We start from the raw sequence: 17846 nt of genomic DNA on the forward strand, positions 1-17846 counted from the left end.
GCTTCAAAACCAGTCATGTGAGAAAGCAATATTTTAGGTTTATTGACTTTACTTACTAGTTTGGGTGTAAAGCATGGATCTGGAATATGGAAGGAAAGGAAACTCAACCTCTCTGAGGTCAAAGAACTTGCCTTTGGTCCTACCACAAGTTAATAATAGAGCTAGCATTTAACCCTGTCTGTCTGTGCTCTGTCCACTGCACCAAGCTATCTTCTGTGTAAGTGGACTGTAGAAACACTGTAATATGAACTACTAGAGTACTGGAAGCTTGAAGGACAAATGTTTTTAGTGCTTGATAAGCAATTGTCTAATTCTTTTTCATTGATTCATCTGTTTATCGAACAGGTATTGTGTCAATTACCACATTTCAGTCACTAGCTCTGAAGCACAGAGAAAACTGTATCATGACAAAAACCAGTACTTTATTTTTTTTTTCCTTTAGCCTAAAGATAAAGGGTAAAGGACTCTTTGAAGGTTCATACTTAATAGTAAAGACAATCAAACAAGGACTTAGCATAACCTCCTGAACACTGTACTCTCCTTCCTTCTTAGCTCAAAAACACTTCTGTTCTGCGGTGCAGCAGCATGACGATGTTCTGCTAACCTTGGGATCTCTGGTTTAACAGTCAGATATAATTCAGATACATATCTCCACCACGGCCCTTGTCAGCATTCTTACAGAATATAATTCCCATGAAGATGATCTGCCCAATATCCTGGTTTCTCAATTTTTGGCCTTATCAACCCCAAAGATCTGTGTTTTCTACTTGACCTTATCCTGTCATCCACATCTCTATCTTGATTCACAGCATGAGTTTATTTCTTAAGCTTTTTTTTTTTTTTTTTTTTTTTCACTTATTGTTACAACGTCACATTACTTCCTCCTTGTACCTGAGCCTCAGCTAATGATCCGCCAGGCTCACTGGGCCTTTACTCTTGCTGTTCCCTCTGCTTGGGTGTTTTTATCTGGACGTGTGCATGACTCGTTTCTTCTCAGCTTAAATATCATTTTTTAAGAAATGCATTCCCTGACTGTTTAAGTTCCCCATCTCCCTGATTACACTCCTTAACAGTCTTCATTCTCTAAAATTATTTCTGTTTGCTTCCCATTTCTCTCTTTTAACATAAGGAGGGGTTTTTTGGCCTGTCATTTTTTTCACTGACATATACCAAGGATGGAGAATGGACAAGGATTAAAAATGGACACTGAATAAATACTTATCAAACAGATACATTATTATATAGTTTAACAATGTATCTATAGAAAAAAGCCCTGCTGGAAAGTTGTTAAATGAATTACTAGTGAAATGATTTGGATCAAAGAGAGAAGGAAGTGGGAAGCACTCCTTTTTGATATATTATAGCAAAATTTCATAAAAAACTTAAGGACAAAACTTTTCCTAGTATTAAAAAATATTTTAAACATTACATGGAAGATATTTATTAAAGAAGAATATCTTTATCAACATGAGATTTTTTTACTTATTACATAACAATTTCTGCTATAGTTTCATCAAACTTGAGAGTGTATTTTGCAGAGTATATTTTATGTTGCGTACACAAAAATTCATTTTGCACAGACCTAAGAAATACCTCAAAATGACAGTAAACTGAAAGGCAATCATCTGCCATTTAAAAATAACACTGAGGTTAGATTTTTCATCAAATAATGAGGGTAGCTAGGGTGGAATCGGAGAAGGCAATGGCAACCCACTCCAGTACTCTTGCCTGGAAAATCCCACGGACGGAGGGGCCTGGTAGGCTGCAGTCCATGGGGTCACTGGGAGTCGGATACGACTGAGCGACTTCACTTTCACTTTTCACTTTCATGCACTGGAGAAGGAAATGGCAACCCACTCCAGTGTTCTTGCCTGGAGAATCCCAGGGACGGGGAGCCTGGTGGGCTGCCGTCTATGGGGTCGCACAGAGTCGGATACAACTGAAGCGACTTAGCAGCAGCAGCAGCAGGGTGGAATACCATGAAATACAGACCACATAGCGTACATACAAATCATGATAGGGGTTACTGAAAACTTTGCAAAGAGATCATTCAGAGCAGCTGACTTGGAGCCACAAAGAGAGACTTTTGTGATTGATGGTTGTGATAGCTGAAGTGGACAAGTTCAGAAACTGTGGACAAAATAGGAAACAGTGGTCTCAAGTAGAAACTCCAAATCTGAAAGAATGGGGCAAATTCTCATAGCATGCAGCAATGTTAATTGAACTTGTCTACACTGACAATCTATATGGAAGTCCACAAGTGAGCAGCACTAGAGATGTATGTAGTGACAGCTACTGATGGCCTAGAGCATGAAAGAACAGATAACACTAAATAAGAAATGATTGTGTATTTAGATTTTCATAAAAATACTATTATTATATGCCGAAACATGACCCCTTAGGTATCAAGGCATCCTTCATGAAGTCAGTGTACACGAGATTGAAAATTGCCCACAGGGTCAGTGATGAGGAACAGGACTTGGAACAGGAATGAGTCACAGTTGAGACAAGAGGGAGAAATAGTATTATATTCAAAGAGAAAATGAAGTTAAAAAACAATGCAATGACTTTCTTACAAACTAAACAGTAGTTTAAAAGGCCCTGCTAGAGCTGTAAGATAAGATATAATGACAGCCTGATCAGAAAGACTGAGAGAAAGGCTTGGAAAAGGATCACAGTCCCTACTCTTCAGCAGAAGAGGTAAGTATATAAATTCTACTACTAGATAATAGACTATAATACAAATATTTAAAATGACATAAAACTATATTTATTGGCCTAAAAAGATGTCTCTTGTTCATTGTTCCATATTCCAATAGTAAAATCTGATAACTCAAAGTAGGAAAAATATGGGTAATTTATTCACTTTTCATGTCCCAAATGTTCTGTTTTGCTTTAGACTAAATATATTAATTATGTAATAAGAAATAATCAACATACCAAGAACCACTGCTGCTACTGCTGCTGCTAAGTCGCTTCAGTTGTGTCCGACTCTGTGCGACCCCATAGATGAATGCCTTTATGAAAATGTCTACTTTTTGTCATTATACTAATAAATCTTTCTAGGATTCTCTTCAAAATGAATATCTCATTTTCTTATAGCTCAGACTGGCCACACAGATACTCTTTTCTATTAATTCTTATTAATTATGTAATAAGAAATAACCAACATACCAAGAACCACTGGTTTGGAATAAATAATTCATATGATTTATGCACATTAAAAATACACACTGGGACACACCAGATAAGAGGGGCAATTCAAGATAAAGACTAATAACCTTCAATGCAGGCATCAGGTACACTCTGATAGAAAAGAGTATCTGTGTGGCCAGTCTGAGCTATAAGAAAATGAGATATTCATTTTGAAGAGAATCCTAGAAAGATTTATTAGTATAATGACAAAAAGTAGACATTTTCATAAAGGCATTTTGCATCTAGTCATTTTTTAAAGTATTAAATTTCAAAACAAGTTTGATAGAGCAGTGTTTTAATTTTTCCTACTACCAGTTCTGAGAGTTTACTGACTGTGAGGTATGTTTCATAGACATCCTCAAAATAAAAAAGGAGTATCTACTTAATCTTTACTTGGAGGCAGATGTAGTATATCCACCACTTTTTCAATATGTCTATTTACAGGGTACCTGGAATCTAGACTATTACCAGAAGGAGCAAGGCAACAAGCATATGAAATTTTATAGCCAGAACTGGTTCCCTGGGTGTGTGACTTATGTAGTCATACGGGGTCCAGTGCTGAGAAAGTCCCCACACTTGGTTTAATGCTGTGATGTTGCTATCTTGAAATTCTTAATCATTTTTCAACACAAAGAACTTAATTTTATTTTGTACTGGGCTGCACTAATTTTGTAGCTGATCTTGCTTACAGCATGCTACAAATTGGAATCTTCACTGTTCTGAGATAAGATGGAAAAAGTCACACCATCAATCCCAAAAGACTAAGTCATTGGTGTCATATAGCCACATGTTACAAACAGAGCCAAACATTTATTTGGGTATTGACTAAAGTGAGTATTAGTTTGAAAGTAATTAGGAAGTTTAGTTTGAAAAAGACTAAGTTCGGTCGTCTAGGAAAGTAAATATTACTGCTTAAAATTTTTATACAGCCAAGTATCAAAGCTGTGTACACATTTACGATTAACTTTGTTTTGAATTAGCTTTGTTTTGATTAACTGTTTTAATTTCTGCTATTAAAAACTCTTTGAAGGGTTTAAATAACAAAATCTGGAAATAAGTAGAATTTCTTAAATTGGATGGGTATTTGAACATGACTTTCCTTGTCAGGATCTGTAACCATCAGAAGATGGCAATTAGAGGCAGCCCTTGGATTCTATGAGAGTGCTAAGAAGCAAATACACTTGATTATTACATATAGGATTTATCCAAGTATCATTCTTGCTTTCTTCAGCACTTTCCATAGACGTTTGTAAAGACAGGACATAAGCTGACAATGGCAGTCTTTAAAGAGATCTGCCTTTTTTTTTTTTTTTTTTTTTTTTAATGTGAGAAGAAGGTGAGAGGGAAGAGATTTTTGTTTTCCAAAAACAGCACAGCTTGGTGAATATGATACCTTCTCACAAATCCATAAAGAACTGAGAGCTTATGCAATTTTAAAATACCTCAGGAAATGTTCATGAATATCTTTTAATTCCAAGTCATTTAACTTGCATTTAAACATGCTAGACTAGCAAAAGCATATTGGCAATTTCATTGGTACAAATGAAATAGATCTGAATGGAGTGGGATTTTGGGAAAAGAAAGAAAATTAAAATTATTGCCTTTAGGAAAATAACACTTTTATAACATAAGAAAATTTTAATAACTTTAAGTTTATCTACCAAAAAAATTCTTTCTAAGAGTTTGAATTCAAGCAATTAATTGAGCTGGAGAGACTGGTGTGGGAATTCTCACCCCTTTAGTGGGGAGCCTGTACAGGGTAGTTATATAACCTCTCTCAGCCCACTGCTCATCTGCAAACTGGAGCTAACCGTAGTGCCTTTCTTTCAAATTTATTTGAAAAGTAAATGTGAAAGTATATGCAAATGACTGGCATACCGTTGATGTACAAATGCGATGTCTCCTTTATCTCTATTTTTAATAATATACACATAAGCCACATGTATAAATGTTTGCCTATCAGTTTTTTTTTTTTAATCTGTCTTTCCAATTGATGCAAAAGAGAACCCAGAATATGTGTCTCACTCTTTCAATTCTCCACTTTCTTCAGGATACCCTAAGCCTCTTAACTCCTCTAACCTTCCCTCAGAATCTGACTTGTTCTGTTTCTCAGTCTCAAGCCTAGGTCAGTTTGGCCCATTATGTTCTGGAAGGGTGCATGTACGCATCCTCAGTTGCGTCTGACTCTTTGTGACCCTATGGACTGTAGCTCGCCAGACTCCTCTGTCCATGAGACTTCTAGGCAAGAATACTGGAGTGGGTTGCCATTTCCTCTTCCAGGGGATCTCCCCAACCCTGGGATTGAACCTGCATTTCTTGTGTCTCCTGCATTGGCAGGTGGATTCTTTACCACTGAGCCACCTAGGAAGCTCCCTCTAGAAGGGTACAAACAGCTTTAAAAATTCCAGGTGGGAGAGGAAGGAACAAAGATGATCTCTTCCTTTTGCAACCTTAATATGTAACAACTACAAGGTAAACGCATCTTACCACAATCAATATTGTCTATCATTTAGTGTTAATGTGGTATGTATATATTCTACAAGAGTCCCTGTTTTCCTTTTCCAACCATCCTAGGGGCTCCCCTCTGCTCTCCCAGATGGACTGCACAGAAGGTAACATTGTGGCATCCTGCTCTAAGAAAAAGATAATCCTGGGGTTCAGGAATTATAGAAAGTCAATATATAGATAAAGGTGCATATATTGAGCATATTTCATATAATCAATTAGTAGATAGGTGAGATGTATCTTGAACATTTAATGAACAAAAGGTAGGGTAGGGATGGTTTTACTACAGGAAGATGAGCAGAGCAGACCAAGCTCAGTAAATAGTGATCTGAGTGAAAGTAGACACAGATTACACGCAAGTGATATATTCATAAAATTCCCAACTTCCCACTAAAAGTACAAATTACTTATAGCAGACTAAAACCAGTAAAGCCTCTTATAAAAATAATTAAGAAACCTTGAATGAGTCAGAGAAAATGGAGTGGAATAGAATCATAGGCTGTGCAATAGTTATCGTCTTTGACTCTAAGTACATAGGTACTAAGGAATGTATTACAGAAAAATTCCACTCCATATTAAGTTTTAACTTGTCCAACAATGACAAAGAAAAGACAAGCAGTTGTATTGTTTAAAATAATTACGTGAACAATTTAAGGTAGTTTAGATGCTTTTTTTTGTCATTAGGATAGCACAGTGCAGATGATAAATCACATGCCTGGGAAACACTACAGCTTAGTGAGATTCCTTTTATTTTTTGTCCACAACACACTGCCACTGCAATCTGTGTGCTGTTTGTATAACAAAGGCCTTTACATTATTTTATATACATAAAGACACTACACTTGAACTTTGCCTGTGCAGTTAATTGCCCTGAGATGGCTGAAAGAAGAATCTTTATAAGGAAGTTTCTTTTCCTTCCCGTAAAAATAACATCAGGGACCGTGCTAAGCTACCTGGGTCCTGACATTCTGGCAGTTCTCTATTCTATATTTCAGCGACGTGGAGTGTCTCTGGGTTGGCAGACTCAGCAGTTTCTTCCTCCACGTTATGGGAATTTCGAAAATGTACATCTTTCCTGGACAAAGTATAACATTTAGTTGGCTCTCAACAATTAATCAGTGAAAACAGTACCTAGTTAGGGTTTTTTAAACTGTGAGAAATAGCCGAAAAGTGAATTATCTTTGGCTAAGTATCTCTATGTATCTCTCTGTAGATATACATATTAACAAATACTCCAAAAACAATACGTGTACCCACACCACACATGCACATTTAAGTGGACTAACATTTTTTCTAGGAACTCAAGAGCTGTTATTTTGGACATTAAACTTAACATAATCAAATATATATCCATTCTGATACAGCTAAATATATTGTGAAAGTGAACGTCATTTAGTCGTGTCCGACTCTTTGCAACACCATGGACTGTAGCCCGTGAAATTTTCCAGGCCAGAATCCTGGAGCAGGTAGTTGTTCCCTTCTCCAGGGGATCTTTCCAACCCAGAGATAGAACCCAGGTCTCCCACATTACAGGCAGATTCTTTACCAGCTCAGACACCAGGGAAGCCCAAAGGTAGGCCTGCTGCATTGGGTGGGAGTTGAACCCAAGTCAACGGCTTGCAAGGCAGCTATGCTCACACTATACCACCAATGTGGTAAATTTAGCCTTATTCTACTGGATTTATGTGTGAACTCGCCAGGTAAATTAACTCCATCTTACAAAATTATTCAATGTGGTTAATGTGCATGTTAAAAACTGCTGATGGGAAATATAGAGTGATCTCTGTCAAAGGATTTAAGATCACAGAACAGTATTAGAACTTTCATGAAATAGTCACATTATAATATAAAAGGGATTATCAGTAGAAATTTGAAACAGTGAATTAAAGTAACTTGATCATACCCTGCAAATTATTCTTTTGTTTAATAATCACTGTAAATGCAATTATTCATTAGTTCTACAAAGTTGTTAACATAAGTCAATACTAAACTCTGTAACTGATGCTATACTATGCAGAAATAAGCAATTAAAGCTCTGTCATTCACTTCTCTGAGTACGCCCACTGAGTGGGGACAAATAGGAATACACCTAGCATGAATATTATACAATTCTTTGATCCTAAAGCTTGTATCTAAAATAGCACATGGTTATGATCTAGTAATCCCACTTCTAGGTACAGAGCCAAAGAAAATGAAATCAATATCTTGAAGTGATAGCTCCAGTCTTATTTAATCAACATGTTGTACATCTTACACTTACACAACATGTCAATTATATTTCAATAAAGCTGGAAAAACATAAATAAAATGGCATATGGTCACAATAAAACTTAAAAGGTTAATTGCTTGCATTCATCAGTTACTATGCATAACATTCTTTAATATGGTGGTGCATTTTTACATTCTGACCCAATATGTGACATCATGAGAGAGATTGATAGAATTCTGTAAATGTGTAGAAATACATACATTTTACTCTATACTATAAAAATACTGCAATTTACTTACTTTTTCACCAACTTAAAACATGTTCAAAGAATTTAATAGTTTTATAATTTAATTAGCTTGAATTAAATTATAACACAATCTAATTTTTTTTTTTTTTTTTTTTTGCTAAATCCCAGATCTCCACTTGTGGGCAAGACACATTTTAAACCATGTTCAGCAAATCAGATACATTTATGTTATTTTCCAGTTAAGGATAATGTTTACAATCTAAGACAGCAACCCAAAATGCAAATTCAAATACTTCACATTCTATGAAAATCGTTTTAAAGAACTTAATAATAAAAGATAAATTGCCAGCATTACATGGTCTGTGAGATGCTCAATGATTTCTCTTCTCCCTACTTCACCTTTATCTCAAGTCTCCAGTCAGCCTCTGCCTCATTCTTGTTACCAGAGGCCACAGAATCAAGTCTTCAGAGGGCTGACAGCTCACCTGACTGTGTTCCCTCAGCTGGTCCCTCCTTCCTAACTTCTAAGTCTCCCCCTGAACTCACCTGAAGCTGCAGAAGACAGTTCTTAGTGTGCTGATACCATTCTACTCTAAACACTGCATCTCTCTCCTCTTCATGAGAGCTAATTCCAGCCCCACAAGAGCTTGCTGACTAAAGGCTTCAAAATAAAACCTTCAACTAATGCTGTATGTGCAGGGGTGAAAGTTGATAAATAAACACCCATCTCTCCATTTTCCCCTGGAATGATTCAGAAATATGTTCTACATGTCTTTTCAGAAGATCACTAATAGGATTGAGCCGTCAATTTCCAAAATAGAAACCCACTTATTAACACACACCTCATTTGCACTTCTTTCTTTCTGTTTCTTTTTCAGTACTTTTTCATTTGTGCTTCCTGGGGTCATTTCTCAAGTAAAATATCTGTTCCCACATCCTTCTTCCCAGATGTGCTTAAGATAAGTGGAAAGTACTGTGCTGGTTTGCAGGGTCTATGACCAATATAAAAACATTTGATTTCCTTTGAATAAACCAAAGCAGCGGCACGGGGAGCGAGGGACATACATAGGTATAGATAGGCCCTGTGATTAAGCTTTCTGAAATAGAATTACTAGACGTTCCCTGCATAATTTTATCCCACCCTTCTGTGTCTGCCTTCAAGCTATTTTCTAAATGAAATGCCCTTCCCCGGCTCCTTCGATTGGATAATTTCTTAGTTTCAAGAAACAGCTCAGATATTCTATTTGAGAAACCCACAGTCAAGCTTTTGCCATAGCAGCTTGCATGGATCTCACACAGAAGCTGAACACGTGGCACGGAGGTGATCTGGGTAGCCCCTCCTCCCACACTGCAGTGTGAGCTCTCCGAGAACAGGGCCCAGACGGCACTCCTCTTCCAGACTCCAGCACAGTGCCTGGTGTATAATAATAAATATGTAAACACCTTTTTCAAAAGCACTTAGAAGATGTCAGGCAATGTTTTACGTGCTTTATGCATATTAACCCATTTAATCCTCAAGACAACCTCTTGAAGTACGTGCTACTATTATCATCATTTATAAAATGAGCAAACTGAAGCAGAATAAGGCAAAGCGACCTGAAGGTAACACAGCTCGCAACGCGTGAGCCCAGGACGGACTGAAACTATACTATGTTCTTTTCAACTATCCATCATTGCTTCTTTAGAATTAAATATCAAACAGTCACATCTAACCACTAGAAAGCATGATGTGTTATTTTGTTAGAAACCTTGATATATAATCTAAACTAATCCATGCTCTTGTCTACATCTAGCTTTGATAGGAAGAACTTAAAAGTCTCTCTCAAACAGTAACATTTACAAAAGCAACAGCAATAAAATATTCCCATCACAGCATTCCTAAATATCATATGATTTCTAACTTACCAATGTAGATTTCCTTATGTGCCAGAAATTTACTTTAAAAATTTATTTAATACCTCATGGAAAAATAGTATCTTCAGGCTAGGTATCACCATTTTTTATAGATTAGTACTCTTAATAAAAGATTCAATGGTTATTTATAAAACTTGAATGATAAATGATCAATTCTTAATACACTGTTTAGCTATGTAAATAAAACCAAAATACTTTGTGCAGGCTCCTACTTACACAGGCTGTTAATGGCAGTGGACTCAGTAAATTTCAGAGAACCAACCTCCAGTGACTCTGCAAGTCATGTTTCACACTGTGTGCATCCTGTTTCCTGTCAACAGTGGCTATAATGGGCACATAAACTAAAATGTATGCCCCATTTAACCTGTAAATATCCTGTGTCCTCAGCCCCTAGCAATGGAAATACGCCAATGTCTTTTACTTATTTTACTGGCATATAATCCCTCCTCTCCATCAGATTTGAGAAAATTTTAACTATCATGGAATTATACATTGTTAATGTCATTTCTGCATTTCTGGGCTCCTGATAATCTTAAATCTGGATCAAGAGTTATTTTAGAGGAAATTTGTACCACAGTCATCTGAACAGAAAAGCTTGCAGTAAACATCCAACATATATTCCATTAATAACAAGTTTAAATACATCATCTAAATAAACCTGAGGAACTATTTAAAAATTTAGGAGGAGGCCTGGCGTGCTGCGATTCATGGGGTCGCAAAGAGTCGGACATGACTGAGCAACTGAACTGAACTGAACTGAACCAAATCTTAACTGAGAGATAAAGCTTCTAAAAATATTATCTAGTAAAATGAATGAGACAAGGTGAAAAGATTTGTTAGCTAAACTATATAATTTTAAGTTGACTTTTTCAATTTACTAAGCTAAATTTTCCACAATCTCATTTAAGCAGTTATTTTAGGTACGTGATTTATTTTCCACATTAATTATCAATAAGCCAATAGGAAATTTTTTTTAATTATTGTTTAAGATTTTTACTTATTTTTTCTAATAAATATTCTAGTACATAGCATTTATGTATCTCATCAAATGTTTCTTTTTATCTTTCTAAAAGTTTTTTCCAATTATCGTTCCATAAAACACAGTGATCTCTCAAGCACAGACAACCACTCAGTGAAACAATGTACTTCAGGTTTTAGGTAGAGAGTTTAATATTATTAGAAAGCCTACAAGATATTCTTCACTTTATCATAAATAAGCATCCTGCTTCTTAAAGTCTTAAATCAGAATAAAATTTGAATATGCATCTGGCTCAAGAGTTTTTAGAATTTGTTCTGAGAGACTGTGGGTTAAATTATCAAGTAGTATTTAATAAGCATATCTTAATTCTGTACATTAAATAATTTTAAATCACATGTTTTATACTAGGCAACTACTAGAGATAGGGATGAAAAATCAATTTATTTACACATTTCTATTTCAGAATTTCCAACACTTTTTCTTTGTAGATTCCAAGTTCTCAATTTTAATTGTCAAAAGTGACAAAAGTGAAGCAACTGTATTTTGCAGTACTCTAAAATAGCTGAATTAAAATTTTTGCTGTTGATGAAGACTAAGAAGACAGATTTGAGAGGTTTCTGACTTATAGTAAGCAGCTTGCCATCTGGGTTTAACCAGGTTTCTGAATTGCATTTGTTATAAGGGGCCTGTGAACAGTGTATGGGGCTTCCCTGGTGGCTCAGACAGTAAAGAGTCTGCCTGAAATGCAGATTCCCTAGGTCAGAAAGATCCCCTGGAGAAAGGTACGTCTACCCACTCCAGTATTCTTGTCTGGAGAATTCCATGGACAGAGGAGCCTGGTGGGCTACAATCCATGGGGTCACAAAGAGTCAGACACAATTGAGTGACTAACACTTTGGGCTTCCCAGGTGGCACTAGTGGTAAAGAACCAGCCTGCCAATGCAGGAGACATATGAGACATAGGTTCAACACCTGGGTTGGGAAGATCCTCTGGAGGAGAGTGTGGCAACCCACTCCAGTATTCTTGCCTGGAGAATCCTGTGGATGGGGAGCCTGGTGGGCTAGAGTCCATAGGGTCACAAAGAGTCGGACACAAGTGAAGCAACTTAGTACACATGCACAAACAGTGTATATAAAATAAATACATAGAATATCATATACATATATGTTCTATTGTCAGTAAAATATCTGTGTGTCATAATGAATAATGTGCATACTTATCTTAAAGCATTAGTAAAACCATAATAGACTTTGTCATGGTATTTCTCAATCCACAACTGCTGAAAATATCCCAACTGCCTTAGTGTAAAATTATACTGATATCATAAGGAAAAAAAAAACTTTGCGCTCAAAATACTTGAAAAACATTGGAAGGTTTGCTACTAATGAAAAAAGTATTTATATTTCCAATTTCACAATATTTATCATTCATTTTGACTGGGACTTAGAAAATAGTATATCATTATATTGAAAGAACCACCTTTTTACCAGAAGTGAGAAGGTGAAAGACATGAATGGATTGTGGAGTCCAAAGAATTTTCCTTTCCACATTTACATTTTTATTAGAGATCTAAACTCTAAAATTTAGGTATCAGTTGGAGAGAATACAGAAGAAAACTATTTGAACAATTAAATATATGTGGATTCAAATAACATTTATCTTTAAAATTAAATATTGTCATCAAACGAAACTCTCAACTATCAGAATGATTGAATTTTACCCTTATTCTGTTTCCTGGTCTTTAGTTGTAATGAATATATGTGTGGTTAGCAGAATAATGGCCTTTCAAAGATATCCAGGCCCTGTTCTCCAGAACTTGTGGATATATTATACACAGCAAAGAGGAATTATAGCAAAAGGAATTAAAATTACAAAGCAACTGACTTAAAATAGGGAGATTAATATGGATTATCCAGGTGGAACCAATGTAATCACAAGCTCCCTTAAACATGGAAGAGGGAAACAGAAACATCAGCTTTAAAGTGATGCCAAAACAGGAGGGTGGCAGAGGATGAGATGGTTAGATAGCATCACCGACTCAATGGACATCATCATGAACAAACTTCAGTGTGGGTAGTGAAGAACAGGAAAGCCTGCCATGATGCAGCTCATAGAGTCACAAAGAGTCAGACACAACTTGGTGACAAGTGATGCCATGGGAGAAAAACTCAACCAGACATTGCAGCTTTAGAGGAAGTCATGAGCAGCTTCTCGAAGCTGGAAAAAGCAGGAGAATGAATTTACTCCTAGATCTTCCAGAAAGGAACATGACCCTGTTGACTAATTTTAGCCCAGTGAGACACATCTTGGACTTCCAACCTCCAGAACCATAAGATAATAAATTTGTGTTGTTGTAAGCCGCTAAGTCTGTGGTAATTTGGTACAGAATCAACAGGAAACTGAGTCTGCTAAGGCATATGCACCTGGCAAATATGTAAATTTTGATGAACACAAAAAGAATTCAAGTGAAATAACCATGAATTAGGTTAACCCTTTCCCAATATAACTGCTGAAGCAAAATGACTTTTGCTGTGGAGCTAAACATGATATAATGGGAAGGGATTCCTGCTTATCCTCAGAAAAGAACATTTGTTCCAGCAGAAATGAGGCAGAAATCTCGACCGGCACATCAAGCTGACAAATAGTAGTGAGCAAAGCACCGGACCAAGAGGGTTCAATACAGGCCACTTAGGAAGCACATGGTCTCTACTTTGCTCATCACTCTGTTGAATCTGCAGAGGTGGGAAGAGCCACTAATGAGACCACATGATTCATGGGCAAGTATGAGTAACCCATAGGAGATTCGGGGACTCTGTGGGTGAAGAAATTCCTGGGAGGGTGGAATAAAGTTAGAAAGGAAATGAACAATTTATTCTGGAAAAGGCTGTGTAAGCTCTAAGCAACAATAATTCTACTCTTAAAAAGATCCAGCCAGGGATATAGAAAACAAACTTATGGTTACCAGGGTATAAGCAGTGAAGGTATAAACTGGAAGACTGGGACTAACATACACATTGCTATACATAAAATAGATAACTTGTAAGAACGGGATGTATAGCACAGGGAACTCTAATCAGTACTCCGTAATGGACAAATGGAGAAAGAACCTTAAAAAAGAGTGGATATATATAGACATACAACTGATGCACTTTGCTGTACACCTGAAACTAACACAATATTGGAAATCAACTATGCTCCAATAATTTTTAAGATTAAAAAAAAATCCACAGACTCAAGGTTAGAAACGGCCAGTCATTTGATCTATATTTGAATTTGTCTCTCAATGGATTAACCAACAAAGAAAAAACACAAAAGAACCCCCTATTTTGAAAAAAAGAAGGAGCCAGCTAAGAGGGAGGTGAGCAGGTCACTCTGACAGAGCCTCTCAAGATGACAGGATAATTTCAATCCCAGGTCCAATAGCCATTTTGTCAGGAGCCCAAGTATAACAGTACAGTCCCAGTCAATTGGGCTCTAAAAGCTGGACTTCTACAATCAAACTTAAGAGACTGATAATAAACCAGGAGTCTAGTTTATGTGCTCAAAACCAGGGTGCTTCCTCCCTGTGTCTTCTGTCAGGAACACATCTTTCTCAGCCTCAAGGCAAACAAGGTGCTTAAGAGCCCAAGTTTGCCCGATGCTCACAGAAAAAGTACCAAGAGCATCAGAGGGCCTGAGAGAATATTTTATCCGGTCATAAAAAAAGGCTGATGTACCATCCCTGCTCAAAAACCTAACTTTCCAGTGAGCCAAACACTAAAGTCACTTGAAATACTATTTCTCTCAGTTTCTCGAACTTGGACGAAGTTGGAAGGAAAATGTTACATTTTGATATTTAAATCATGTTTATGAACTTCACGTGAACCATACTGAAACAAATCATGAAAAACTGCTTTAAAATACAAGATACATAATTTACGTGTTATATGGAGTTTTATTTCTGTCCTAAGGATAACACCTAGTCACCAAGAATTTGAGGGTCTCCTGATGAGATGGCTGGATGGCATCACTGACTCGATGTACGTGAGTCTGAGTGAACTCCGGGAGTTGGTGATGAACAGGGAGGCCTGGCGTGCTGTGCATGGGGTCGCAAAGAGTCGGACACGACTGAGCGACTGAAATGAACTGAACTGAACTGCTTTCATTAGGAACCCAATAAGCAATATCTTAACTACTTATTGACACAGGGATTTTTCCACAAACTAACACCTGTGGCCAGTGATTTGTTATGTAGGTGATATTGAAATGTCTCTAGTCAATAATGTTTGGGTAACAAAAGACATACTAATACGTCTCTGGTCAATAATGTGTTAAGCTGGATTTCTGAAGACAGTGTGTTTCTCTCTCTCTCCCTCTCTCTCTCTCTCCCACCACCCTCCCCCATACAACGGTATTTTGTTTATAAGTTGTCTTCAATGTTTCGACCAGCACTACATATACCTTATTTCAGCATCTATATTCTAGTATTCAATAAAATAAATCAAGCCAACCACCTTTTTTGACCAATGCTCAGGAAATACAGGTATGAATGCTGCCGGGTTCAACGAGCACAGTAAAACTATAACCAAAGAAGGCGTTCATTGAGGCTGTTTCTCATTTATTAACACATTTCCTAAAAATGAGATCTTTATCTGGAAGGAAACTCGGAGTCAGAGGTAATTCACTGATAAACATCAGCTTGTTCAGTCAAGACCACAGAGGAAATGTAAACACATCACCCAAACAGTGGCTGTCCCTACCTCTAGAAAAAGAGCACTTGTGTGGTGACTCGGGTCTCCAGCCTCGGTGCCCAGCGCTCCCACTCCCACCACAGAGCATCCACTGACCCCGACGTCGACCCGGACGTACACTGACCCCACGTCGACCTGGACGCTGAATCCGACTCCTGGGCTCCACGTCTCAGAGTGATGCCCGAGGTGAGCCTGTGTGGCTTTTGGGTGGAATTGTACTTCGGCGATAGTGGGGACGCCTCTGTGTTGCAGAGTTGGTTTCTGTTTCCATTGGCGACGTGGAAGAAATACAGCTGGATGCCCAGCGTGAATCTGGACGGAGCAGCCCCAGGAGTTCTCTCTGTGACCACCCAACTTGCTCACAGACCGCCCCCCGACCCTCCAAGATAACACCGCAGCTTCCAAAATAGGCCCAGATAATACTGACGGAAAAAAAAGCTCTCAGTAAGAGGAAGATTATATGGAGAGAAGAAAAGGCGGAGAAAGAATCTTGAGGAAAAAACTCATACCTGGTATGGGATTTGTCAAGTTGACCAGAAAACATCCCTTCCCCACTCTGCCCAGTTCCTTTTCAGACACCCGAAGCTCACGACCCCACTCAACAGGAGGAACGTGGCGTTTTCTCTGCAGTTTCTAAAAGTTTCTCTCCCGTCTTTTCTCTCTCTCTTGTGCTGGCAGTGGGGTAAGGGATCTCTATCTGAAGGCTCCTGACAACAGCTGCCCGCACTTTTTGATAAAAGAACTGGAATCTGGCTTTTTCAATTAGGGGGAATTTATATTGAGGTTTGCAATGCCGCTTACTGAAGAGGCTACCGTCTTGGTCCTTGGGTGGCTGCACCATTTGTGTCCTTTTTTTTTTTTTTTTTTTTCGGTAAATGCTGCATTCCTAATTCAGTAAAATAAAAGTAAGAAACACAAAGAAAGAAAGAGTGGTATGAGTGAATATGGACCATGTGGAGTTGGGAGGGAATTTCATTACAAAAACAGTAAAACACTCCAGGACTCAGCATGAAATGTTCATGAAAGTAAAAACAAAATTATGTGGAAATTTCCAACAGAGATGCCTAAAACTATAATATATACTTAATCATTACCGGCCTCCCTGATTGAGCCACTCATCTATAGAAAATGGAAACTATGTGAATTAGGAGAAATACCAACTTTTGTAAGTTGGTATTTCAATAAAAAAATGTATTAAAAATCAAGATTTTAAGTCTCTGGATTTATTGTCAATCCCATGTATATTCCCATAATGTGAACACATGCTTGTCTTGTTTACCTAATTCTTCATTCAAAAATCCTTGCTGACAACCTATTTATTACCAATGCAGAACATGCCAAGATGGTGCAATGTGGTCCCTGCCCACCAAAAGCTTTTCTTCTATATAGGAGAAAGTCACATGCAACTTCTCATATAAGGAGACAACAGGATATTCTAATTGAAGTTTTTCCAATGTCCTTGTTTTGATCTCCTCCCTTGACTTCAGACTTCCCTAAGTATCCCTGTTCATAGAGTCTGTATTTTAGTTCTTTCAGTTATAGCGCACGTTTATTCTACCCAATGGAGAAGGCAATGGCACCCCATTCCAGTACTCTTGCCTGGAAAATCCCATGGACGGAGGAGCCTGGTAGGATGCAGTCCATGGGGTCACTAAGAGTCAGACACGACTGAGGGACTTCACTTTCACTTTTCACTTTCATGCATTGGAGAAGGAAATGGCAACCCACTCCAGTGTTCTTGCCTGGAGAATCCCAGGGACAGGGGAGCCTGGTGGGCTGCCGCCTATGGGGTCACACAGGGTCGGACACGACTGAAGCGACTTAGCAGCAGCAGCATTCTACCCAAGCCGGGAGCTGTGTTGGTGTGGTGGTAAGTCGAGGAGGGGACATTCTATGATCTTCTAATTAAGTCTCAATCATTTGATGTGCCTGTGTCTTGGAGGCTGGACCTTCACAAGTGTTTTTCCAGTGTTCTTTGCATTCAGGCCCCTACACCTTTCCCTGGCTGCAGCACTACCAAATATACTTCCTTAAAGCCTTGCTCCTAGACACCTGTGTTTTTCCAC

At 37.8% G+C, this 17846-nt stretch overlaps 1 long non-coding RNA gene across 2 annotated transcripts in view; it reads right to left on the reverse strand.

Moving 5' to 3' along the window:
- Positions 1 to 17362, reverse strand: part of LOC123333729 — a 116561-nt gene extending 99199 nt beyond the window's left edge. Inside the window, exon 1 of one of the 2 annotated variants that reach the window (XR_006551215.2) lies at positions 16290 to 17362. This is a non-coding gene — a long non-coding RNA (uncharacterized LOC123333729). The remainder of the gene's footprint in view (positions 1 to 16289) is intronic. The other variant, XR_006551216.2, reaches the window with a different exon arrangement.
- Positions 17363 to 17846: the final 484 nt, after the last annotated feature.

This window comes from Bubalus bubalis, chromosome 5, assembly GCF_019923935.1.
Source record: "Bubalus bubalis isolate 160015118507 breed Murrah chromosome 5, NDDB_SH_1, whole genome shotgun sequence".
NCBI classification, from domain to species: domain Eukaryota; kingdom Metazoa; phylum Chordata; class Mammalia; order Artiodactyla; family Bovidae; genus Bubalus; species Bubalus bubalis.